Raw genomic sequence first — 24871 nt, forward strand, 5'->3', positions numbered from 1 at the left:
CCAAGGAGAGTTTTGGAACAAATTTTGCCCTCACAGGCCTGGGGATGAACCAAACTTGCTGACATCCTGATATTGGACTTCCAGCCTCCAGAATGTAAGAACATAAATTTCTGTTGTTTAAACAATAGTCTATGGACTGTTCAGGCTGTCCAGTCTATGGAAGATTGTAAAGGCAGCCCTAGCAAACTCATTCATTCAGTCTCAGAAGTGGGAGTTGGACCAGGGCTTCTTCCCACAACAAGAACACATCCAGGCCAGGTGTGGTGGCTCGTGCCTGTAATCCCAGCACTTTGGGAGGCTGAGGTGGGTGGATCACTTGAGGTCAGAAGTTTGAGACCAGCCTAGCCAACATGATGAAACCCCGTCTCTACTAAAAATACAAAAATTAGCCCAGCATGATGGCTCATGCCTGTAGTCTCAGCTACTCGGGAGGCTGAGGCAGAAGAATCACTTGAATCCGGGAGGTGGAGGTTACAGTGAGCTGAGATGGCGCCACTGCATTCCAGCCTGGGTGACGGAGTGAGACTGTCTCAAAAAAAAGAACACATCCAGAGAATGGGCAGGCAGCCAGCATGGAGGGGGCTGGTGAGGGAACTAGTAAGAAAGGAAAGAAAGCATCCAGTGGGGCAGGACTTTGAATGCCATACTAAGGATATGGATGTGATTCCGTAGGCAAATGGGAGCCATTGAAGGATACAGAAGAGAAGAATGGTGTGCTCTCAGTGTAACATATTGGGAAAGAACTTAATGGACAATGGATTGGAGTGGACACCAACTGGAAAGACCACTGTAGGCATCTGGTAAAAGATGCTCATTAGCCCTCAGATGATGAGAGCAGAAGGTGGGCTTGACATAGCTAGGAAGAATTGACAGAATTGCTCATGTATTTGGGGAAATCATTCAGGCAAAGGGGTCTTGAGCTTTGTGGCTGACTGTATGGAAAGGAATGGGAAACAGACAAAGGAGTCAAAAAGGCTACTTATGTCTATGCCTAGCAAGGAGAAGAAAGGCGGGAAGGACAGAGAAATGAACAAATTGCTTTGATTTGGAAAAGAGTGTGCAGGGAACCTGTGCAGAGGGCTGGGGCGCATGGGTCTGTGGACTGCGACCAGGATGCGGAGCAGGGTCCATCACACTTGTTCAGAGGGAAGGACCAAAGCCTGTTTCAGGAAATTACTTATGGGGTGAAATGGAAGTGGTGTATATCCCACAGGAAGAGGTAAGGGAACTTGAAGGACCAGAGTATAGCCCATCTGTGAGAGGCAGTAATTTAAACCCCTCTCATTTTTCTCCATGGCCAGAGCTTGGGGGCACCATGCCCACGGCTCTGCCAGGTCTGTCGCAGGCCTAGTTTTTCATTTCTGGGATGGAGTATGGAGGCTGCGGTGGGAGGATCACCTGAGCCCAGGAGATCGAGGCTGCAGAGAGCAGTGTTCACGCCACTGCACTCCAGCCTTGGCGCCAGAGTGACACCCTGTCTCAAAAGAAGCAAACAAAAAACAAACCAGAACAAAACTAATGATGCAAAACTTTAAAATTAAAAAAAAGAAGAAGAAAATACAGGGTCCACGAAGAGGAGTGGATCCACCCCGTCTTCCTTCCCCGCTGCCATGCCCTTTGGCAGGCAGCCGTCCTCACGCCTGGAAAGCCCCAGCTTCGGCTCAGCCCACAGCACGAGGGCACATCCTTCTGCCTGCGCAGGCCAGGTTGCTCGCCACCTCGCGGTCCGCGTGCGCGCCCCCACGCAGGCTCAGCAGCGCCCGGGCCTGCAGCAGAGGCCGGAGGAAGCACCACCGGCAGCTCAGACCTGAGGCCGCAAGGGCGCGCCGGGCGGGCAGGGGCAGGGCCAGGGCAGAGGGTCCGATTTCCTCCCTCTGATCGGAAAAAAAGCCACTTTCCCTGGGAAGAACTCGAAGAAGTTGGATGTCTGATCTTCACCTTGGATTTGGGGTCTCGGCCCGTGGGCGACTCACTCCACCCACCAGGAGCCCACGAAACCGGGCCGGCTCTGCCCGCTGGCGCCATCTAGTGTCGAATCAGGAGGCGGCCCTCTGTGGCTGGAGGGGACGCTGGGGCGTGGGGTGAACGAGTTAGCTTCCAGGTTATGCAAAGCGGGCGTCAGCGGGGAGTCGGGGGTGTGACAGCCAGGGCCTCCAGCGGGTGAGGGATGCGACCTAGGAGTCTATGAGAAACTGACTCCTGCTTGGATTCTGTATTCTGTTTCCTAGAGCTGCCGTAACAAATTACCACTAACTGGGTGGCTTAAGGCAGCAGAGGTGTCTTCTCTCACAGTTCTGGAGGCCAGAAGTCTGAAATGAAGGCGTGGGCAGGGCCGTGCCCCCTCCGCAGGCTCTAGAGAGTCTTTCCTGGCCTCTTTCTGGCTTTTGGCGGCTGCCCGCAATTCTTGTTGTGGGTTTGCTTACAGATGCCTCACTCCAGTCTCTGTCTTCCTGTATGTCCAGGCTCACATCTCCCTCCTATAAGAACACGGGTTATAGGATTAGAGCCCACCCAATCCAGTAGGATTCATCTTAACCTGATCACATCCTATTTCCACATAAGATCACATTCACAGGAACCAGAGGTTAGGTACCCTCCACAGAATCTTTTCGCTCAACAGTTGTCCCCTGAGCACCTGTAAGGTGCCAGGCTGGTGCTGAGGGCTAGGCACACGGAGCTGCTCTGTCCTTGAGGTTCTCACGACTGGCACTAATAGTGTCATCACCGATCTATGTCCGCCTTCAACCTTGACTCCTCAGTGCCTAGCAGGGCCGGCCCAGAGGCCCTGTATTTCATTGAATTAGGAAGGAAGGATGGAGGAAGGGCAGGAGAGAGAAAAGAAGGGCTGCAGGAATGATGCAGGGAGACCACGCAGCGGGGAAGGGGGTGCAGAGCAGTTGGCTAGGGCTTTACAGAGCAAGTGCTGTTGGAGCTGGGTCTTGAACCAATAGTAGTTTGGTTGCCAGGCAGAAGAGATGGGCCAGGGGGAGAGGCCTTCTAGGCAGAGCTAACAGGTGGGCAATGCCCACCTGTGAGTGGGGCCGTGAGGTTGGGGAGTTTGGGAGCCAGGTGTGGTTGGAAGGGAGGTTGTGGGGGAAAGGTGGTGTCAAATGGTCCAGACCTGGAGACTGTGGCTCTATGGTGAAGGGCTTTGAGAGCCATTCTCTTCGTTCGAAGTATCTTGTAGGTGGGCACCCGAGAAGGTTTTAAAGCATGTGCTAGTTGTCATAATTACCAGGGGTGGAGACGGTGCAACAGGGAGAGACCCATGAAACAGAGGTCCATAGAATATCCTACCTTATAAATAAAAATTATTATTATTTTTTGAGACAGTGTAGAACTGTGATCTGATCTGATACGTTCTGTCCTTTAATATCTGAGTTAAATATGTTATTGGCTCCCAATCCAGACCCCAAGAGAGGATTCTTGGATCTCCCGCAAGAAAGAATTCAGGGCCAGTCCACAGAGTAAAGTGAAAGTAAGTTTATGAAGAATGTAAAGGAATAAAAGAACGGCTACTGTATAGACAGAGCAGTGGCATGGGCTGCTCGACTGAGTATATTTATAGTTATTTCTTGATTATATGCCAAACAAGATTTCCAGGAAAGGGGTGGGAATTCCTGGAACTGAGGGTTCCTCTTCCTTTTAGACCATATAGGGTAACTTCTGGACATTGCCATGGCATTTGTAAATGGTCATGGCGTTAGTGGGAGTGTCTTTTTAACATGGCAATGCATTATAATTAACATATAATGAGCAATGAGGATGACCAGAGGTCACCTTCATCATCATCTTGGTTTTGGTGGGTTTTAGCCGGCTTCTTTTTTTTTTTTTTTTTTTTTTTGAGATGGAGTTTCACTCTTGTTGCCCAGGCTGAAGTGCAATGGCCCGATCTCGGCTCACTGCAACCTCTGCCTCCTGGATTCAAGCGATTCTCCTGCCTCAGCCTCCTGAGTAGCTGGTTTAGCCGGCTTCTTTACTGCATCCTGTTTTATCAGTGTGGTCTTTGTGACCTATATCTTGTGACCTCTTATCTCATCCTGTGACTTAGAATGCCTAACCGTCTGGGGATGCAGTCCAGTAGGTCTCAGCCTTATTTTACTCAGCCCCTATTCAAGATGAAGTCATTCTGGTTTGAACGCCTCTGACAAATATGTTTATCTTTCTTATAGTTATGAATACATTTGGATCTACCATCTTCTTTTGTATGAGTTCTTTATTTTCTTCTTTTTACTTTTTCCTATCTTCTTTTGGATTAAAGATGTTATCAACTTTCTACAATTTCTATTTTTCCATTGGACAAAATCCGTAAGATTGTATTTCTATTCTTTTGGAAGTCAATGTTGGGACTCAGAAACTGATACCCCAATGGTTCTTTGACATGCTGGACTAAAGAAGCAGACTCATGATCTCTTTGACCTTCCCCCAACTCTTGTTTCTGAATTCTTTGTTTCTCTCAAAGCGCAGAATGAGGCTATTTTCTGAAGTTTCCAGGTGCTTGGGAGTTGATAAAATAAAACGAAATTTTTTTTTTTTTTTTTGAGACGGAGTCTCGCTCTGTCACCCAGGCTGGAGTGCAGTGGTGCACTCTCGGCTCACTGCAAGCTCCGCCTCCCGGGTTCACGCCATTCTCCTGCCTCAGCCTCCCGAGTAGCTGGGACTACAGGCGCCCACCACCACGCCTGGCTAATTTTTTGTATTTTTAGTAGAGGCAGGGTTTCACCACGTTAGCCAAGATGGTATCGATCTCCTGACCTCGTGATCCTCCCGCCTCGGCCTCCCAAAGTGCTGGGATTACAGGCTTGAGCCACCGCCCCCGGCCGAAAATTTTTTTTAATGAAGTTCTCTTATCTACCTAGAAACCAGACCCTCAAATAGGACCACAGTTGCCTTCCGTCCTCTCCCTGAAATCTCATTATCTCAGAAAAGTAAGACTGAAGAATGTAACCACACCTGGATGAACTTTTTCCCAAGACATTTATTTATTTAATTTATTTTTTGAGACAAGGTCTCACTCTGTCACCCAGGCTGGAGTAAAGTGGCCAAACATCGCTCATGCAGCCTCAACCTCCCAGGCTCAAGTGAGCCTCCTGCCTCAGCTTCCTGAGTAGCTGGGACTATAAGAGTGTGCCACCATGCCTAATTTTTTGGTATTTTTTGGAGACGGGGTCTCCCCATGTTGCCCAGGCTATTCTCGAACTCCTGGACTCACGCAATCCTCCCGCCTCAACCTCCCAAAGTGCTGGGATTACAGGCTTGAGCCACTACGCCCAGCTTTTTTCACAAGATGATATCTGCCTCTTGTGTGCATTCAAATTCCAAAGAGAATTATTTACAAGTTAATATCTGTTTTCCAGGTCCATTCATTTCCCCTGAAAATCATTTATTCTTACACTCCTCACTTCCCTCTCCCTAATGAAGAGGGTATTTAAGTGTCAGTCCTTTGGGCCTATCCTTGAGTTTTCATATTTTGTAGACTCCCATGCATGTGTTTTCTGTTGTTAATCTGTCTTTCATTATAGGAGCGTCTCCTGTGATTCTTCTTTTTTTTTTGAGAGTGAGTTTCACTCTTGTTGCCCAGGCTGGAGTGCAATGGTGCGATCTCGGCTCACTGCAACCTCTGCCTCCCTGGTTCAAGCGATTCTTCTGCCTCAGCCTCCCAAGTAGCTGGGATTACAGGCATGCGCCACCACGCCCGGCTAATTTTGTATTTTTAGTAGAGACAGGGTTTCTCCATGTTGGTCAGACTGGTCTCCAACTCCCAACCTCAGGTGATCCACCCACCTCGGCCTCCCAAAGTGCTGGGATTACAGGCGTGAGCCACTGCGCCCGGCCTTCTGTGATTCTTTATAATGGGGAGAAAAGAGATCATCCCCTTTCCGCCCCTACATCACCCAACTTTTTCTTAAAAAAATTGAAGTTATTCATTATTTCTCTCCTCCTCCAAAATTTATAGACATTGGCCTGTCTGTCCTGAAATTTAAAAAAAATTTGACTTTTGTTATAAATTTCTAATTATATCGCATTTTTATCAAATAATATAGTCTGAATAATAAGGATCCTTTGGAATTTGTAAAGGCTTCCATTATAGTTTACCAAATTGTTTTAAATGTTGAATATCGCAAAAAGAATGCATATTCTTTATCCCCAGGTATAAAGTGCTATATAGAGCTAATAGCTCAATCTTATTAAGTATATTGACCCTATTTTTAACACCTCTGCTTGACCATAGAGGAGTCTGGTAATATTTCAAACTACAATTGTTGACTTACCTATTTCTCCCTGAAGTTTGTCAGTTGTTGCTTGCCCTATGCTCCTAGCATAAACATGTGCCAAATGGATTTTTCATGTCTTTCTTTCATTTTCATGCCAAGCTCTGTTCTTATTTGCTCCATTTGAGTGGTTTGATGCGCAGGCACATGGTCCTCTTTCAAATTAAAATCAAAATGCTGGTGAAGGTTAGAAACAGGTTTGGGTTCATAAAATGGTCAGGCACTGAAAAGGGGTCTGGTAGCGAAGCACAGCACTTATTTCAGAATACGGGGAGAGCTTTCTGACATCTGTGGCCTCGTCCACTCCTTGGAGGAGATAAAAACTGCAGGTACTGCAACTCTTTCACCAGGTGGTGCAGTAAGCACACAGTTCGGAGTTCAGTCTACCCAACTACTTGGTCAAGAACACAAGATTCCAGTAAGAAAAAGAAGGAATGGGGGATTTTCAATGAAAGATGAGAGGTCCATAGCCAATACCGTGTGTGTGTGTGTGTGTGTGTGTGTGTGTGTGTGTGCGCGCGCGCGCGCACCAGGACCAGAACCTTATAACAGCAGAATGTGAGATCTGAACTGGAGCTTCTGACTTGCTTGGTTTTTTTTTTGTTTTGTTTTGTTTTTAAGACAGAGTCTCACTCTGTTGCCCAGGGCTGGAGCACCATGGTGTGATCTCGGCTAACTGCAACCTCCGCCTCCTGGATTCTCTTGCCTCAGCCTCCCGAGTACCTGGGATTATAGGCGCCTGCCACCATGCCCAGTTAATTTTTTGTGTTTTTAGTAGAGACAGGGTTTCACCATGTTGGCCAGGTTGGCCTTGAACTCCTGACCTCGTGATCTGGCCGCCTTGGCCTCCCAAAGTGCTGGAATTACATGTGTGAGCCACCGCGCCAGGCCTGACTTGCTTGTTTTTACAGAGATAATCAATCCAGAGTGATGAAACAGACAAATGCTTTGGTCCATGCATCCATCCATCTATCCATCCATCCAGTATTTACTGAATGTCACCAAGGACTTGCCAAGGTCACATTGCTGTTTAGTAGGAGAAGGTAGTTGAGAACTAGATCACCTAGAGAGAAAATGGAAAATCTTAGAATATCTCCAGATTTTATTATTTACTTTCGGAAAGAGATTTTGGCATTCATTTAAATATCAATACATTTAATATTTTATTTTATTTATATTTATTTATTTATTTTAATTTTTATTTATTTTTTGAGACAGAGTCTTGCGCTGTCTCCCAGGCTGGAGTGCAATGGTGCGATCTTGGCTCACTGCAACCTCCGTCTCCTGGGTTCAAGTGATTCTCCTTCTTCAGCCTGCTGAGTAGCTGAGATTACAGGAGCCTGCTACCATGCCCGGCTAATTTTTGTATTTTTAGTAGAGACGGGGTTTCACCATGTTGGCCAGGCTGGTCTTGAACTCCTGACTTTAGGTGATTGCACACCTCAACCTCCTAAAGTGCTCAGATTACAGGCATGAACCACCATGCCTGGCTTATTTTATTTCATTTTTTGAGATGGAGTCTCACTTTGTTGCCCAGGCTGGAGTGCAGTGGTGTGATCTTGGCTCACTGCAACCTCCACCTCAAGTGATTCTCCTGCCTCAGCCTTCTGAGTAGCTGGGATTACAGGCGTGCACCACCATGCCCCACTAATTTTTGTATTTTTAGTAGGGACAGGATTTCACCATGTTGGCCAGGCTGGTCCTGAACTCCTGACCTCAAGTGATCCACCTGCCTCAGGCTCCCAAAGTGCTGGGATTACAGGCGTAAGCCACAGTGCCCAGCCCTGTTTAATATTTTAGAAATTAACAGCAGCCAAAACAAATAAGAAAGCATACTGGGGTGTGTGGAGAGGGAAGGGGCGTGATGGGGGCGGGACTGGAAGCCCTTGGATCCTGCTCATTCTCCAAGGAAGCAGCTAACAGGTAGCACCTAAAGAGACACAAACAAACAAATGTAGTGTGTGCAACTCAACTGGCTCCTGCATTGGGGGAAAAGCAATTCTTGAAGGCATTTTTTGGGAAATTTGAATATGACAATAGGGGAAATTTGAATATACATATGATATGATGGGACGTTAAAGAATCATTGTTAATTTTCTTGCGTGTGATAATGGTGTTGTGATTAGGTATAAGAGTGTCTTTATATTTGGGAGACATATGCTAAAGTGTTGAGGGGTGAAGTGTCATGATTATGCGACTGACTTTTAAACTGTTTAGCCAAACACACACGTGCACATACGTACACAGTCATTAAAGCTAACGTGCCAAATTGGTAACAGTTGCTGAATCTAAGTGGAGCATGTTTATTGTACTGTTCTTTCAGCTCTTCAGGGTGTTGGGAAATGTTCATAGTTGAAAGCTGGATGGAGGCATGCAGCTCTTAGGAGATCCATACATGCAGGTCCAGTTGAGAACCGTGTGCTGGGTATTTACAGGGGGTGACACTCCCTGAAGTTTAGAGAGAGGTGGCCTCTGACCCCTTCCTGCGTACAGGTCTGAGAGGCAGAGCACCTCACTGTTGTCTGGATCTGCCCACGATGCCCTGTGGGCACTGGGTAGATAAGAGGGGAGGGCAACAGGTTTCTCTTAGGAAAGGAACTGAAGGGGCCAGTCTGAAAAAGTGGTCTCTAGAGTGTGACTTGCACATAGTAGATGCTCAATAAATCTGCCTGTATTAATTATCTCAACAGATGCTTATGGATTTTATTGACATTAGATCATAAAACTGGAAACATGAGTGCCTGTTTATTAGTCTCTTCTACTACACCGGTGGATTCCTTTGAGGAGCTGGTCTGACAGTCTCCTGAGAAGAGGCAGTGGCTGGCTGTCACTGCTGTCCTGGAAACCCCTTTCTCCCTTAGTTGCCCAGAAAAACCTCCATAAGGGGCAGTGCATCTCAACTGACCCCACTCTACCCTGGGATGAGGACGGCCAAAGCAGGTGGCCAGGGAAGCATGAAGGACCGAGAAGTGCTTGGTATACAGTAGGCACTGCGTGGCTATCCCCTGGGTGGTAACCAATCATTTGCTGAGTCCCTATTATGTGCCGGGCATGGTAGTCCTTTGCATCCTCCTCATGAACCTCATTATTCTGGTTTTACGAGCATGTGAGAAGAAAGGGAACCAAGGATGGCAGGAAGTTCCTCCTGGAGCTGCAGAAAGGGAAAGAGGCAGAGAGAGGGCAAGGGCACAGGGGAAGGGGCAGCGGTTTGGGGAGTGAGTCAGACCACCCTTCCTCGCAGCAGAAACGTACAAGAAGGAAAAGGTGTTGAGTCTGCCAAAGAGGAGGGGAAGCAATGACCTTTGTGTGAAGGTGGACAAGCAGAAGATGCAGATGCCTGGGTAAAGTCAACTCCAGCCTCTTTCCTCTTTCTAGTCATGAGGTTTTGACCTGAGAGGGGTCTACTTAGGTCAAACTCCATGGCTGACCTAGGACAAAGCAGGCACTAGCCTTGAAGTTGCAAGACCTGGGCTGATCCCCACAGGCCTTGATAGCTGCATGACTTGTGGGTCAGTAGGCAATCAGAGAGTGCACTGTCTGCAGGGAATTCACAAACAATAAGAAAACTGACTAAAAGTCACCCTGACTTTTAGCAACACCGTGTGCTGGCAATTCTGAACAATGGCAGTGATAAAGGGCTTCTCCCTGGAAGAACTCCATTGTCAGGCTAAGTTCTAAGCAATTGCTGCCATTACCGTTGAATTTTAATAAAATATAGGTAAGCTTCAGACTAGCTCATTTTTATTAGTTATCTCTTATTTATTTATTTATTTATTTGAGACGGAGTCTTGCTCTGTCTCCCAGGCTGGAGGGTATTGGCGTGCTCTTGGCTCACTGCAATCTCCACCCTCTGGATTCAAGCAATTCTCATGTCTCAGCCACCTGAGTAGCTGAGACTACAGGTGCATGCCATCATGCCCGGCTAATTTTTGTATTTTTTGTAGAAATGGGGGTCTCACCATGTTGCCGAGGCTGGTCTCAAACTCCTGGGCTCAAGCAGTCCTCCTGCCTCAGCCTCCCAAAGTGCTGAGATTACAGGCGTGAACCACCAGGCCTTGCTGTTTTCCACTCTTTTGTAAAAAAACAAAACAAAAAAAACCCCAAAAAATTAATGTAATTAAGGGCCGGGCGCGGTGGCTCACGCTTGTAATCCCAGCACTGTGGGAGGCCGAGGCGGGCGGATCATGAGGTCAGGAGATCGAGACCACGGTGAAACCCCGTCTCTACTAAAAATACAAAAAAAAATTAGCCGGGCGTGGTGGCGGGCGCCTGTAGTCCCAGCTACTTGGAGAGGCTGAGGCAGGAGAATGGCGTCAACCCGCGAGGCGGAGCTTGCAGTGAGCCGAGATCGCGCCCCTGCACTCCAGCCTGGGTGACAGAGCGACACTCCGTCTCAAAAAAAAAAAAAAAAAAAAAAAAATTAATGTAATTAACAAATACTTAACTCATTTATTTCTGTATTGTAATATTTATTTTATGTTTTTTTTTTTTTTTTTTTTTTGAGACGGAGTCTCGCTCTGTCTCCCAGGCTGGAGTGCAGGGGCGCCATCTCGGCTCACTGCAAGCTCCGCCTCCTGGGTTCACGCCATTCTCCTGTCTCAGCCTCTCTGAGTAGCTGGGACTACAGGTGCCCGCCACCACGCCCGGCTAATTTTTTGTATTTTTAGTAGAGATGGGGTTTCACCGTGGTCTCGATCTCCTGACCTCGTGATCCGCCCGCCTCGGCCTCCCAAAGTGCTGGGATTACAAGCGTGAGCCACCGCGCCCGGCCCTATTTTATGTTTTATTTTGAATTGTGCTTGGATGATTATTTTTGCTTTTTAGATGGAGTTTTGCTCTTGTCGCCCAGGTTAGAGTGCAATGGCATGATCTTGGCTCACTGCAACCTCCACTTCCTAGGTTCAAGCAATTCTCCCGCCTCAGCCTCCCAAGTAGCTGGGATTACAGGCACACGCCACCATGCCTGGCTAATTTTGTATTTTTAGTAGAGACGGAGTTTCACCATGTTGGCCAGGCTGGTCTCAAACTCCTGACCTCAGGTGATCTTCCAGCCTTGGCCTCCCAAAGTGCTAGGATTACTGCACCCAGCCTTGGATGGTTGTTTATACAAAGTTTAATACAAGAAAAACTTCACTGTCTATTTATTTTCTGGCCTTTTTTTTTTTCTTTTGAGACAGAGTCTTGCTCTGTTGCCCAGGCTGGAATGCAGTTGAACAATTATACCTCACTGATTTTCAACCTCCTGGTCTCAAGTGATCCTTCCACCTCAGCCTCCTGAGTAGGTGGGACTACAGGTAACACCACCACGCCTGGCTAATTTTTTTCTATTTTTTATAGCGACAAGGGGTCTCATGTTGCCCAGACTGGTCTCAAACTACTGGCCTCAAGTGATCTGCCCACCTTGGCCTCCCAAAGTGCTGGAATTACAGGTATGAGCCATTGTGCCCGGCCTTTTCTGGCCATTTTGTTATTTGTTTCATTCTATATTAGTCTGTTTCCACACTGCTGATAAAGACATACCTGAGACTAGGCAATTTACAAAAGAAAGAGGTTTAATTGGACTTACAGTTCCACATCGCTGGGAAAGCCTCACAATCATGGTGGAAGGCAAGGAGGAGCAAGTCTCATCTTACATGGATGGCAGCAGGCAAAGAGAGAATGAGGAATATGTAAAAGCGGAAACCCCTGATACAACCATCAGATCTCCTGAGACTTATTCACTACCATGAGAACAGTATGGGGGAACTGCCCCCATGGTTCAATTATCTCCCACCGCATTCCTCCCATAACACTTGGGAATTATGGGAGTACAATTCAACATGAGATTTGGGTGGGGACACAGAGCCAAACCATATCATTCTGCCCCTGGCCCCTGCCAGGTCTCGTCGTGTCCTCACATTTCAAAACCAATCATCCCTTCCCAATAGTCCCCCAAAGTCCTAACTCATTTCAGCATTAACTCAAAAGTCCACAGTCCAAAGTCTCATCTGAGACAAGGCAAGTCATTAAAAATAAAGTACGGGTTGAAACCCACTAAAGTGATTTCAAGAGCCACCAATGGGTTGAAACCCCCAGTTTGGAAATCTTTGGGCTAAATGATCCACTGACATTCTGTGGGTCTATAACCAATGGCCCTGAGCTTAGATTCCCAGGGCCAGGCCTGAGGGATGAAAGGGTGGACAGGGAGGAAGCAGGGGTGATGTCCTGGTCAGCCCCTACAGCCAGCAGGTTGGAAGGCAGATCTCCAGGTGCTTTTAAACAAGCCCAAAATACAGGCGAAATAGCTCCCAATTTTTAACAGTTAGCAGGTATTAACTCTGGTTTTAAATCCAATATAATAAGTTTGTCATTTTGATTTTTGAATACTGTGCAAGCAAGCAAGTGACGGGCAGGGGAGGGGGGTGGCGGGGAAGAGAGAGAGAGAGAGAAACCTATATGGCCAGAGGTTTAGTTCTCTATGTAAATTATCAATCCTCTTTTTCTTCACCTTTGCCAGCCTGTCCTATATCAAATCAGTTCAGCAGAATCACAGCAGAAAGACCCCTGTGCCTAGAACACGGTGCATGTTTGCTTAATTCATCTCCAGACCCACTCCTCAGCCCAGTCTTGTTTGCAAGCACCCCTCCCTCACTCAGCATGTCTGGGTTAGCTTTGTAACCACAGAGTCACTGGAGGCAAAGAGTGCCTTAGGTAGCAGGAGGTGAAAAGTGTTCCCTGGGAACGTCTTTTCCACCTGATCCCCATTCCCGAGCATCCTTGGGTCACCCATGGCCTGCCTCCAGTGGGTGCAGAGGGTAGCTCCTTCCAGAGGGCTCAGGTACTAATGACAGATCATGGCATCTGAAGCCTGGGCTGGCTCAGGAGGCAGAACAAAGTGAGCAACTGTGGGTCCTGCCAGGAAGAGACCTGGGCAGCTACACAGAATAACTAGTTCCACCTCTGTGTCCTCTCTTCGCCCTGCCCTGCTGATTGTACAATAGTTTTTCTAGACTGAGAAACGCCAGCTCCATTTCTTGTGATTGGTTTTCTCCTCCAAGTGACAGCTTGGAGGAGAATACTGCTACTCAACTACTGAATTTGAGGATTCCTTAATCTCCCTGACCCTGGGGTGTGGTCTCAGAAAACAAAAGATGCAATGTAAAAGCAAACTATATCTTATTAAAAAATTATGGTGGGCACGGTGGCTCACACCTGTAATCCCAGCACTTTGGGAGGCCAAGTTGGGCGGATCACGAGGTCAGGAGATCGAGACCATCTTAGCTAACAAGGTGAAACCCCGTCTCTACTAAAAAATACAAAAACTTAGCCAGCTGTGGTGGCCGGCACCTGTAGTCCCAGCTACTTGGGAGGATGAGGCAGGAGAATGGTGTGAACCCAGGAGGCGGAGCTTGCAGTGAGCTGAGATCGCACCACTGCACTCCAGCCTGGGCGACAGAGCGAGACTCCCTCTTAAAAAAAAAAAAAATTATTACGGGAAATTTCAAACAGGCACAACAGAGAATAGTTCAGTGAACCTTCATGTACCCATTACTCTGCTTCAACAGTATCAATATTCTATTAATTTTGTGCCATTTTAAAAAAATGAGCCTTTGAAGTTATGTTTACTGCCAGGGAAAGGTCTTCTTGGTTTATGGAAAAAGACAGTTTATAAAATATTAATAGTTATTGTAGTGTGATTTCAGTCATGTTAAAATGCACTTTTAGACATTTGGAACAGCAGATTACCACAAGGTAAATGTGTCTGACGGACTACTGCTGAGCACTTAGTATCTGTGGCTTGTTCTGGTGGCTTATTTTTTTTTAATTTTTCAAATTTTATTTATTTTTGATTTTTTTTTTTTTTTTGAGACGAAGTCTCGCTCTGTCGCCCAGGCTGGAGTGCAGTGGCACTATCTCGGCTCACTGCAGGCTCTGCCTCCTGGGTTCACACCATTCTCCTGCCTCAGCCTCCTGAATAGCTGGGACTACAGTAGCCTGCCACAACGCCCGGCTAATTTTTTGTATTTTTAGTAGAGATGGGGTTTCACCGTGTTAGCCAGGATGGTCTCGATCTCCTGACTTCGTGATCCGCCCGCCTTGGCCTCCCAAAGTGCTGGGATAACAGGTGTGAGCCTCTGGCGGCTTATTTTTTAAAAAAGAATGTGTCCTGTTTAGAGGGACAGAGTGAGGCAGTCTCTTGTCCTGGCAGAGAGATGCACAGCTATTTGTCACCTGCTTCAAAACACTCTGCCACCCACCATTCATCCACTCAGCATTATGTTTCTGGTGTTGAAGAAAACAGCACTGTGACAGAAAGTGACTGGGGCTTCAGTAACACTGCAAACTGAATTCATAAACGCTAGGTGCCACTGAAAGTCATGGTGTCAAAATATATCTGACTAAGGTGTCTGCGGGACATTCTTACTAAATTTTTTTGTGTTTTTTTTTTGAGACTGAGTCTCGCTCTGTCGCCCAAGCTGGAGTGCAGTGGCGCGATCTCAGCTCACTGCAACCTCTGCCTCCCGGGTTCAAGCGATTCTCCTGCCTCGCCCTCCCAAGTAGCTGGGACTACAGGTGTGTGCCACTACACCCAGCTGATTTTTTTTTTAATTTTTAGTAGAGACGGGGTTTTACTACATTAGCCAGGATGGTCTTGATCTCCTGACCTCGTGATCCGCCCACCTTGGCCTCCCAAAGTGCTGGGATTACAGGCATGAGCCACCGCGCCTGGCTATTCTTGCTAAATTAAAAAAAAAAGTTATAATGCTGTCAACTGGATGATCCTAATTTTGATTCTGATAAAATATTAGCATAGGAAGAAGGCTTGGATGGATGCCAAAAAGTTAGCAGTAATGTTATGTGGGCTGGGCTTCTGTGATAGCTTGGATTCTTCTTGCTTATCTGGATAGTCTACTTTTTTTTCCTATGCGGTGCATATAGAAAAATGAAAGCAACTTAAACATTCAAAATAAATAAAGGTTTATTTTATGAATCTCAGTGTCATTGCATCTGAAAGCAAGAAGTGCAACTGGGTGCTCTACCTAAGGTCCTGAGCTGGAAGAACCTGTCTGAGGAGGAACCTGTCTGATGAAAAACCCATCTTTGTCAGACAGGTTTAAGAGAGGACACTGGAAATGGCTTTGTTTCCTCAGGTGTCAAAGAGGGTGGAGATGGGGTTACAGGTGTGGGCATTGCACAGGCAAAACAAAACACCCAACAGAACCTAGGCAGTCCTTTGTGCATGGGCACGCACAAGAGAGTGGCACTTTAGGCAAATGGCTCTAATCTAGTGCAGCAGGGTTGAAATGAATGCTTGACTCCTCGTAAAACAAGGTTCCATTTCCCAAGGAGACTTTAAGCAGCTTGTACATGGAGTGAACCCAGAAAATCTGCACGAGTCTCAGTTAATTTAGAAAATTTATTTTGCCAAGGTTGAGGACGTGCCCATGACACAGCCTCAGGAAGTCCTGATGACATGTGTCCAAGGTGGTTGGGGCACAGGCATGGTTTCATACACTTTAGGGAGACATGAGACATCAATCAATATATGTAAGTAGTACATTAGTTCTGTCCGGAAAGGCGGGGACAACTCAAAGCAACCCCTGCCACCTCCCCCGCCCCCCAGGTTTCCAAGTCACAGGTCTATGGGAGATTCTTTTGAGTTTCTGATCAGTTTTTCCAAAGGAGGCAATCAGAATATGCATCTAGCTCTGTGAGCAGAGGGATGACTTTGAATAGAATGGGAGACAGATTTGCCCTGAGTGGTTCCCAGCTTGAGGGGGCCAAGATATTTTCCTTTCACATTTTCCCCCTTTTCTTTTTCAAAATCTTTTGGAGAAAGTATTTTAGAAGAAAATGAATCTCTGGTCTCAGGTTTCATCTGATCTCTCATGGCAAGGACAGTTTATTCCTAGATGGGTAGGCCTCAAAAGCTCATTTTTAGCAGGTTGTGAAGTCTCATTTCCTATAAAGAGAAAATGCGGGGAGGAAGGGAGAAAAACAACAGCAAACAAAAGAACAATCCTGGAAAAACTGAGATAGGCCACATTACTCTGAAGTTCATACGTAGGCAGGTATGAAAGTGGCTTATGTATGTAAATAGGTTGCTGTTATTTTCTTCTGAAGTTTAAGTTGTCTAGCTTCAGTTCACAGGGCTTTAAGAAAGCACTGCTGAGTTTTCAGTGACTCCAAATTAGGCAAAATAGAAAAAAAAAAGAAAGAAAAAACCTGAAAATATTATTTTGAAGACTTGTAGCCAAGAAAAATTAGAATTTGGTTCAAACTGTAGAAAAATAATAAAAATTGAAATAACATTAGGCAAGACTAGACTCTAACAACAGGTGTACTGTTGTTTTGAAACACAATTTTTCTCTCTCCAGTTTCCCATTTTTACTAAAGATAAATCATGGTAGAACTGGTTTGCTTCATTACACTTGGCCTAATTATTTGCATACAGTGCAGCGAGAATAATTATTTTTTACATAGGCTTTTAAATTGGCTTTGATGGAACTTGTTCCATAAGAGGAATCTCAGGTAAGATTTCTTAAAGCCAAGCCCAGTCATGGATTTGTGTTATCAAATACCTATAAGTTGAGTGAATTTCCTCTCCTGTCGACATTCCAAGGTAAACCTGGGGCTTCTGCACCTGTCAGAAGGCGGCATACTTTATTTACCACAGGTCAGAAACCCTGTACATGGACTGTGTACACAAAATATGAGGCCAATTTCCCAAAGGCTTTATTGACTGCATCAGTCAAGTTTGATTCCTTAGAGGAAAGCACACCATTCCAGTCAAAGCCTTGGTATAATAACTACTTTCTCCAATTGTGTCCGGTTACAAATGAAAACAGATTCTTATTACATTTATGCAAATAACCGTATTACCATAAGTTAAAAATACTCACAAATAGTTTCCAAATTCTGGAGAAATTATGTAGAGAGAAACAAATATGCTCCAAATTTTGTTCATAGAATTATACTGAATTGTTAAAAGCTGTCAGTAGCTCAAAAGAAAAGTTTTAAGGCTCTGAAAAACAAAACAAAGGATCAGCAAACATTTTAAGCAAAAAGTCAGTAAGATTAGTTCAGTCCAGGCAGTTAATTCCTGTTCTGCTTGATACTCATGAACGTTTTAGCTCTCCATGAGTCCTGAAAATTTTTCCCCTATTCTAATGCCACAATCTCCAAAGTTATCAGAAACCTCCATTCAAGAGCACCTATTATAGTTTTATAGCTGATTATGAGACCACCTTCTAAAGAGAACCAAAACAAGACAATAATTGTCCATGGATGGGCCGGGCGCGGTGGCTCACGCTTGTAATCCCAGCACTTCGGGAGGCCGAGGCGGGCGGATCACGAGGTCAGGAGATCGAGACCATGGTGAAACCCTGTCTCTACCAAAAATGCAAAAAATTAGCTGGGTGTGGTGGCGGGCGCCTGTAGTCCCAGCTACTCGGAGAGGCTGAGGCAGGAGAATGGTGTGAACCTGGGAGGCGGAGCTTGCAGTGAGCCGAGATTGCGCCACTGCACTCCAGCCTGGGTGACAGAGCAAGACTCCGTCTCAAAAAAAAAAAAAAAAAAAAAAAAAAAGTTGTCCATGGATGGACAAAGTCTTAGGGCAGCCATAGTCAAAGACACAATTGATGAAGAAATTTGTTACTTCTGTGGCACACAATAATTTTAACATAGCAATTATGATTATTACTGATAATGTACACTAAATGATATCATAATTATAGTTTTCCTTAATTTTGGAACACATACCAATAACATATTTATACAAATATAGGTCAAAGAAAACCCAACACCATTTCATATTTGACAATGCTTCCTGTATAATTTTTGTATCAAATAAGCCAAATTATGTTTTTTTTTTGGACTTTAGGGAACCTAAATATCTTAAAGGACTAATTAGGTCAGAAAAAAGACATAATTTATAATCCAATTTTGGAAAGTTTATCAAATATCAAAGGTTTTAAACACTTGATATCACAAAATAGGATCACAGGTCATTGTAAAATAAGTCATTCATTTAACCAAAGTGATAACTCAAGGATTAAAAAAAAAAAAAAGGAGAAAACCTTTATTCTTTGAGACAGACAACTAAATTTTCCAAACAATAAGCCCTAATAAAAACAGCATGGGCCGGGCATGGTGGCTCATGCCTGTAATCCCAGCTACTCAGGAGGCTGAGGCAGGAGAATCACTTGAACCCAGGAGGTAGAGGTTGCAGTGAGCTGAAATCATGCCACTGCACTCCAGCCTGGCAACAGAGCGAGACTCCGTCAAAAAAAAAAAAAAAAAACCCAGCATGAAGCCAAAATTTTATAAACAATCTATAAAATTTTAACCTTGACCATAAGATATAACTTCCATAAACCTTTTATAACCTTTATAACCTTTATTAAGGAGTTGGATAATGCTTCAAGAAAATCTTGTTAATCTGACATAGGCCCGTATGCTGGTCTTGCATCAGTGTGCCTTTAACATTAATGATTAATTTATAGAGAAATTGAACTTATTTTATCATTCAAAACTGGTGCTTACAATCTTAGGTGCCTACCTCTTCCACGATAGTCCCTGGGCCTTGAGGAGTTGAATAACTTTAATTTCTTGCCCTATGTCTCAGGAATGCAGTTTACTTTGATTGGCATCTTCTATGGGGCCTAAAGATGAGGCTTTAATTGCTGTCAGTGTTTAAGATTTAGCAGGACTTGATGTCTTTTTTAGATCCAGGAATCAAAACCCTGTAACTCAATGTCACAAGGATTTTAAAAGCACATACAGGAAGATACATGGGTGTAATAACCTTAACTGAGAAAATTTGTTTGTTTGTTTGTTTGTTTGTTTTTGAGATGGAATCTCACTCTATTGCCCAGGCTGGAGTGCAATGGCATGATCTTGGCTCACTGCAACCTCTGCCTCCTGGGTTCAAGCGATTCTCCTGCCTCAGCCTCCTGAGTAGCTGTGATTACAGGCTCGCACCACCACGCCCCGCTAATTTTTGTATTTTTAGTAGAGATGGGGTTTTGCCAGTTTGGCCAGGCTGGTCATGAACTCCTGACCTCAAATGATCCATCCACCTTGGCCTCCCAAAGTGCTGGGATTAGAGGCGTGAACCATGCACCTGGCCAAGAAAAATTTTTTTATCTCAGTTTTTTTCCTAAGTGAACCAAAACTTAATAATAAGATGACAAGTTGATCATATTAAAGTTTATGTTTTTTAATATAAATCCTCTTATTGTGACTTATGCTGACCATTTGTGACATGCTGGGACTTTCTGGTTTGTCCTGAACATCCCTCCTTCTTAAACAACCATTTTATTTTAGGATTAAATTTACCATACAAGATTCTTTCTCATATAAAATTATTTATCTTTAAGCTTTCTTACCACAAAAAATACCTCTTTATTTTTATTATTTTTATTTATTTTTAATTAATTAATTATTATTATTTTTAAATATTTTTTGAGAAGGAGTCTTTTTTTTTCTTTTTTTTTTGAGACGGAGTCTCGCGCTGTCGCCCAGGCTGGAGTGCAATGGCGCAATCTCGGCTCACTGCAAGTTCCGCCTCCCGGGTTCACGCCATTCTCCTGCCTCAGCCTCTCCGAGTAGCTGGGACTACAGGCGCCCGCCACCACGCCCGGCTAATTTTTTGTATTTTTAGTAGAGACAGGGTTTCACCATGTTAGCCAGGATGGTCTTGATCTCCTGACCTTGTGATCCGCCTGCCTCAGCCTCCCAAAGTGTTGGGATTACAGGCGTGAGCCACCGTGCCCGGCCAATACCTCTTTATTTTTGTAACTTTCTTTACATCTCTTTATTTTCTGGTTCCTTTTACCTTGTTTCATACATAACCTTTAAGTTAGCTTTGAATTAGAAAGAACTTGTTCACCTTTTTTAAAAAAGGATACACTTTTTTTTTTTAGCAAGAATGTTTTCCTACAATATATACTTAGTGGAAAATACCCAAATAATGAAACCTCTGATATTTAATTTAACTTTGCATCCTAAATTATGATCAGTTTGTCTATAAGTATTTATCCCATTACATTTACCTAATTATTTTAATTGTTTACTTAGATTATTTATGAAAACTGTGATATGATTTAAAGTTATGAAACCACCATTGCAAAGTTATAACTGAGACAGTGAAAAAAGATTTGACCTAACTGACTCCATCTTGCTCTTAACCTCCAAGCTGTCCTTGTTCATTCCTGGGTATAGGCTGAACTAACTTTAAGAGGAACTTAGTTTATAGTTTAGCTTTGAAACAAAGATGGAAACAGTCCTTTCCCAAAACAAACCTCCTCATTTCCTGTGGACTAGATTGCCTAGAGCTACAAGATCAGAAGTTATGGTAATCTTACTAAATTTAAGATGCAGGTATTTTCATTAAAGCAGTATAAATGTCTTATTTATTAAAAATTACACCAGCAAAGACCATTCTGTTTTGGACTTGTTTTATAGTTTTGCTATAACCCCTGTGCCAAGTTTTGACACCCTCTATTGTTTGGCAGGGATAAGTATGAAATTGCTTGATTAATAAATGCAAACAAAGATGTATGCTGGCAACTCTTTTTGAGACGGATTTTTGCTCTTGTTGCCCAGGCTGCAGTGCAATGGCGCAATCTCAGCTCACTGCAACCTCTGCCTCCTGGGTTCAAGTGATTCTCTTATCTCAGCCTCCTGAGTAGCTGGAATTACAGGCACCTGCCACTATGCCCAGCTAATTTTTGTATTTTCAGTAGAGACAGAGTTTCACCATGCTGGCCAGGCTGGTCTCGAACTTCTGACCTCAGGTGATCCGCATGCCTCAGCCTCCCAAAGTGCTGAGATTATAGGTGTGAGCCACCACACCCAGGCTGTATGCTGGCAATTCTTAAGACATTTCTAATATTACTTTACCAATAATTTTAAAGCTAGCTTATTGATTAAAGATTTTACTTAAGTTACATAAACTTAAAAAAGCGTTTGACTAGTCTTTTCTTTTTTAGTAGCGCTTTAATTTTCTTAAGCCAATTAATTAGAGCTCTTTAATATATTATTTTAGTAGTAAAACATTGTGTATATAACACATAAATACACAGACATATTTGGTATGCCAATGGAAGCACATTTTATAGATTCATAAAATGCTTTTGGCCGGGCGTGGTGGCTCACACCTGTAATCCCAGCACTTTGGGAGGCCAAGGTGGGTGGATCACGAGGTCAGGAGTTTAAGACCAGCCTGGCCAACGTGGTAACACCTCATCTCTACTAAAAATAAAAAAAAAAAAAATTAGCAGGCATGGTGGCACGTGCCTGTAATCCCAGCTATTCGGGAGGCTGAGGCAGAGAATTTCTTAAACCTGGGAGGCAGAGGTAGAGAATTTCTTAAACCTGGGAGGCAGAGGTTGCAGTGAGCCGTGATCGTGCCACTGCGCTCCAGCCTGGGCCACAGAGGGGGTGGGGGCAGGCGCAGGTGGTGGGGGCAGGGGCAGGTGGTGGGGGCAGGGGCAGGTGGTGGGGGCAGGGGCAGGTGGTGGGGGCGGGGGGCGGGGGAGGGTACTGTTTTTTTTTTTTTTTCCTATCTTAGACTTTCAGATTCATGGTAACCTGTTTTACAACCCCGGGCAGTTGTCAGCTAAATAGCCTTAAATTTGCATCTTAAGGGAAGTCAAATAGTAAAATTTACATCATAAGGTGCAGAGAGAAAAATTTGGATTATAGAAATTATAGGGCTGCGCGCGGCGGCTCACCTCTAATCCCAGGATTTTGGGAGGCTGAGGCAGGTGGATCATGAGGTCAGGAGATCAAGACCAGCCTGGCTAACATGGTGAAACCCCGTCTCTACTAAAAGTACAAAAAAAATTAGCAGGGCGTGGTGGCAGGCGCCTGTAGTCCCAGCTACTCGGGAGGCTGAGGCAGGAGAATGGTGTGAACCCAGGAGGTGGAGCATGCAGTGAGCCGAGATGGTGCCACTGCCCTCCAACCTGGGTGACAGAGCGAGACTCTGCCTCAAAAAAAAAAAAAAAAAGAAATTATTAAGGCCTTTTAAATACACACACACACATCCTGCAGCTTTTATTTCAGAGCTTTTAGTCATGAGATAAATACAAATTTACTGGCTTGCAAAAAGAACTTGTTGGATCTAAACAGTGGTTTTGTCTTAATAGAAAAATAACAGCAGATTTAGAGCAGGCAGAAAAGGACAGAGAAAAGGAGGACTCAGGAACTCTATAGTTTGCAGGTCCACCTTAGGGCTCTTTTTCCTTAATGTAAATGTGCACAAAGATCTTATTATTTTCATTTTACGTAAACTTTGGCAAGTACAGGTGCCATAAAACCTATGGAGTACTGAAAAGGGGGTCATTCTCCTTGTTTTCTCCTCATTCTTAGATTGTTTCATACTTCTTTTTATTTCTTAAAAGGAGCACCTGAGCTGTGGTCTAGGGTTTTTGTGTGGTAGATTGACATCTGCTGCTTGTCGGCAGGACTCCAGAGTCTGTCACCACTGAGTCGTTTCCACCCTTTTACGTGTCTCAGTTTCTCTCTCGAGAGGTCTATGACCTCGGAGAGGGCTCAGAATGCTGTGTAATCAGCCCTGATATGTGTTTCCTGGACAAGCCTTTTTTTTTTTTGAGACAGAGTCTCACTCTGTTGCCCAGGCTGGAGTGCAGTGGTGCAATTTTGGCTCATTGCAACCACCACTTCCCGGGTTCAAGTGATTCTCCTGCCTCAGCCTCCCGAGTAGCTGGGACTACAGGTGCGTGCCACCACACGCGGCTAATTTTTTGTATTTTTAGTAGAGATGGGGTTTCACCGTGTTAGCCAGGATGGTCTCGATCTCCTGACCTCATGACCCCACTCGCCTCGGCCTCCCAAAGTGCTGGGATTACAGGTGTGAGCCACTGCACCTGGCTAACAAGCCATTTTTAAAATTAATTTTTGTTGGGTATCTCCCCGCAGGGCTGCTGCACATAGCAGGGGGTCAACCCCCTAGACACTCCCACAAGGCCCCCAGTCACCCAGGAGTGCCTTTCAGATGGGAGGAGCAAAATGCCCTTTCTCTTTGGAGCTGAGAAAACTCAGTCTTCATTAACATATGAAAACAACAGTTCATTTCACATGCAAATACACACAGACAAACCGAATTAAGATTAAATTTAGGAGAAAACGCAATAAAGAAGACCCTTTAGAATGCATCTCTGAACTAGAATTAGGACAACAACTTTAGACGGGAACAAACAACAAAAAACCTCAACAATATGATCACTGAGTGCTCTAATGATGAGGAGAAATTAAGACCAGCTGGTTGTTAATCTTTTTTTTTTTTTTTTTGAGACGGAGTCTCGCTCTGTCGCCCAGGCTGGAGTGCAGTGGCGTGATCTTGGCTCACCTGCAAGCTCTGCCTCCCAGGTTCACGCCATTCTCTTGCCTCAGCCTCCTGAGTAGCTGGGACTACAGGTGCCTGCCACCATGCCTGGCTAATTTTTTGTATTTTTAGTAGAGACGGGGTTTCACCGTGTTAGCCAGGTTGATCTCCTGACCTCTTGATCTGCCTGCCTCGGCCTCCCAAAGTGCTGGGATTACAGGCGTGAGCCACCGCGCCTGGCCAAAAAGAGAATCTTTAGCTCTGGGAAGTTTGCTGGGAGTCTTAGGACAAGATCCTCTATGACGCTTTTTTTATTTGTTCCTTTTGAGACAGGGTCTCACCTGTTGCCAGGCTGGAGTGCAGTGGCACAATCGTGGCTCACTGCTGCCTCAATCTCCCAGGCTCAGGTGAGCCTCCCACCCCAGCCTCCCAAGTAGTTGGGACTACAGGTGCATGCCACCATGCCTGGCTAATTTTTGTATTTTTTGTAGGGATGGGGTTTCATCATATTGCCCAGGCTGGTCTCAGTCTCCTGGGCTCAAGCAATCTACCCATCTCACCCTCCCAAAGCGCTGGGATTACAGGTGTGAGCCACCGTGCCTGGCTGTTTTTGTTATTTAACATCAATGACTTAGTGCTGAGAAACCTTGTTCTCTACAATCATGGACAATGAGAAGTGTTGCTACTAGAAATTTTTCAATGAACTTGGAACATCCCATTTTACACTTCTAGCATATCTCAATTCAGACTAGCCACACTTCAAGTGCTCAGGAGCCACATCTGGCTTGTGGTTCCATATTCGCCAGCAAATATTTAAACATTCTTATTTTTTCCTTTTACAATGTCTCTGCCCACACCAGGCAAGGTGGCTCATACCTGTAATCCCAGCAGTTTGAGAGGTCAAGGTGGGAGAATTACCTGAACCCGCGAGTTTGAGACCAGCCTGGGCAACATAGCAAGAACTCATCTCCACAAAAAATAAAAAATTAGCTGGGTGTAGTGGTATAGGCCTATAGTCCCAGTGACTTGGGAGGCTGAGGTGGGAGGACCACTTGAACCCAGGAGGTTGAGGCTGCAGTGAGCCATGATTGCACCACTGTACCCCAGCCTGGGTGACAGAGTGAGACTCTCTCAAAAAAAAAAAAGTCTCTGCCAAGAGAGAAATCTTTGAGTTCATTTCTTCTTCTTTTAGAAAGCCTCCTGCCTTGCAGCAAGTTTGAAACAAAACTTTGCCATGTATTGGTAATCAGTGTGTCTGAAAAGT

The 24871-nt window shown here is 45.0% G+C and overlaps 1 protein-coding gene across 1 annotated transcript in view; it reads left to right on the forward strand.

Moving 5' to 3' along the window:
- Positions 1–1779: 1779 nt before the first annotated feature.
- The window catches only part of SRSF5 (serine and arginine rich splicing factor 5), a 47764-nt gene continuing 24672 nt past the window's right edge, over positions 1780–24871 (forward strand). Inside the window, exon 1 of the mRNA XM_012504392.2 lies at positions 1780–2081. The gene's annotated coding sequence lies outside the window, so the exon portion shown is untranslated. The remainder of the gene's footprint in view (positions 2082–24871) is intronic.

This window comes from Nomascus leucogenys, chromosome 1a, assembly GCF_006542625.1.
Source record: "Nomascus leucogenys isolate Asia chromosome 1a, Asia_NLE_v1, whole genome shotgun sequence".
NCBI classification, from domain to species: domain Eukaryota; kingdom Metazoa; phylum Chordata; class Mammalia; order Primates; family Hylobatidae; genus Nomascus; species Nomascus leucogenys.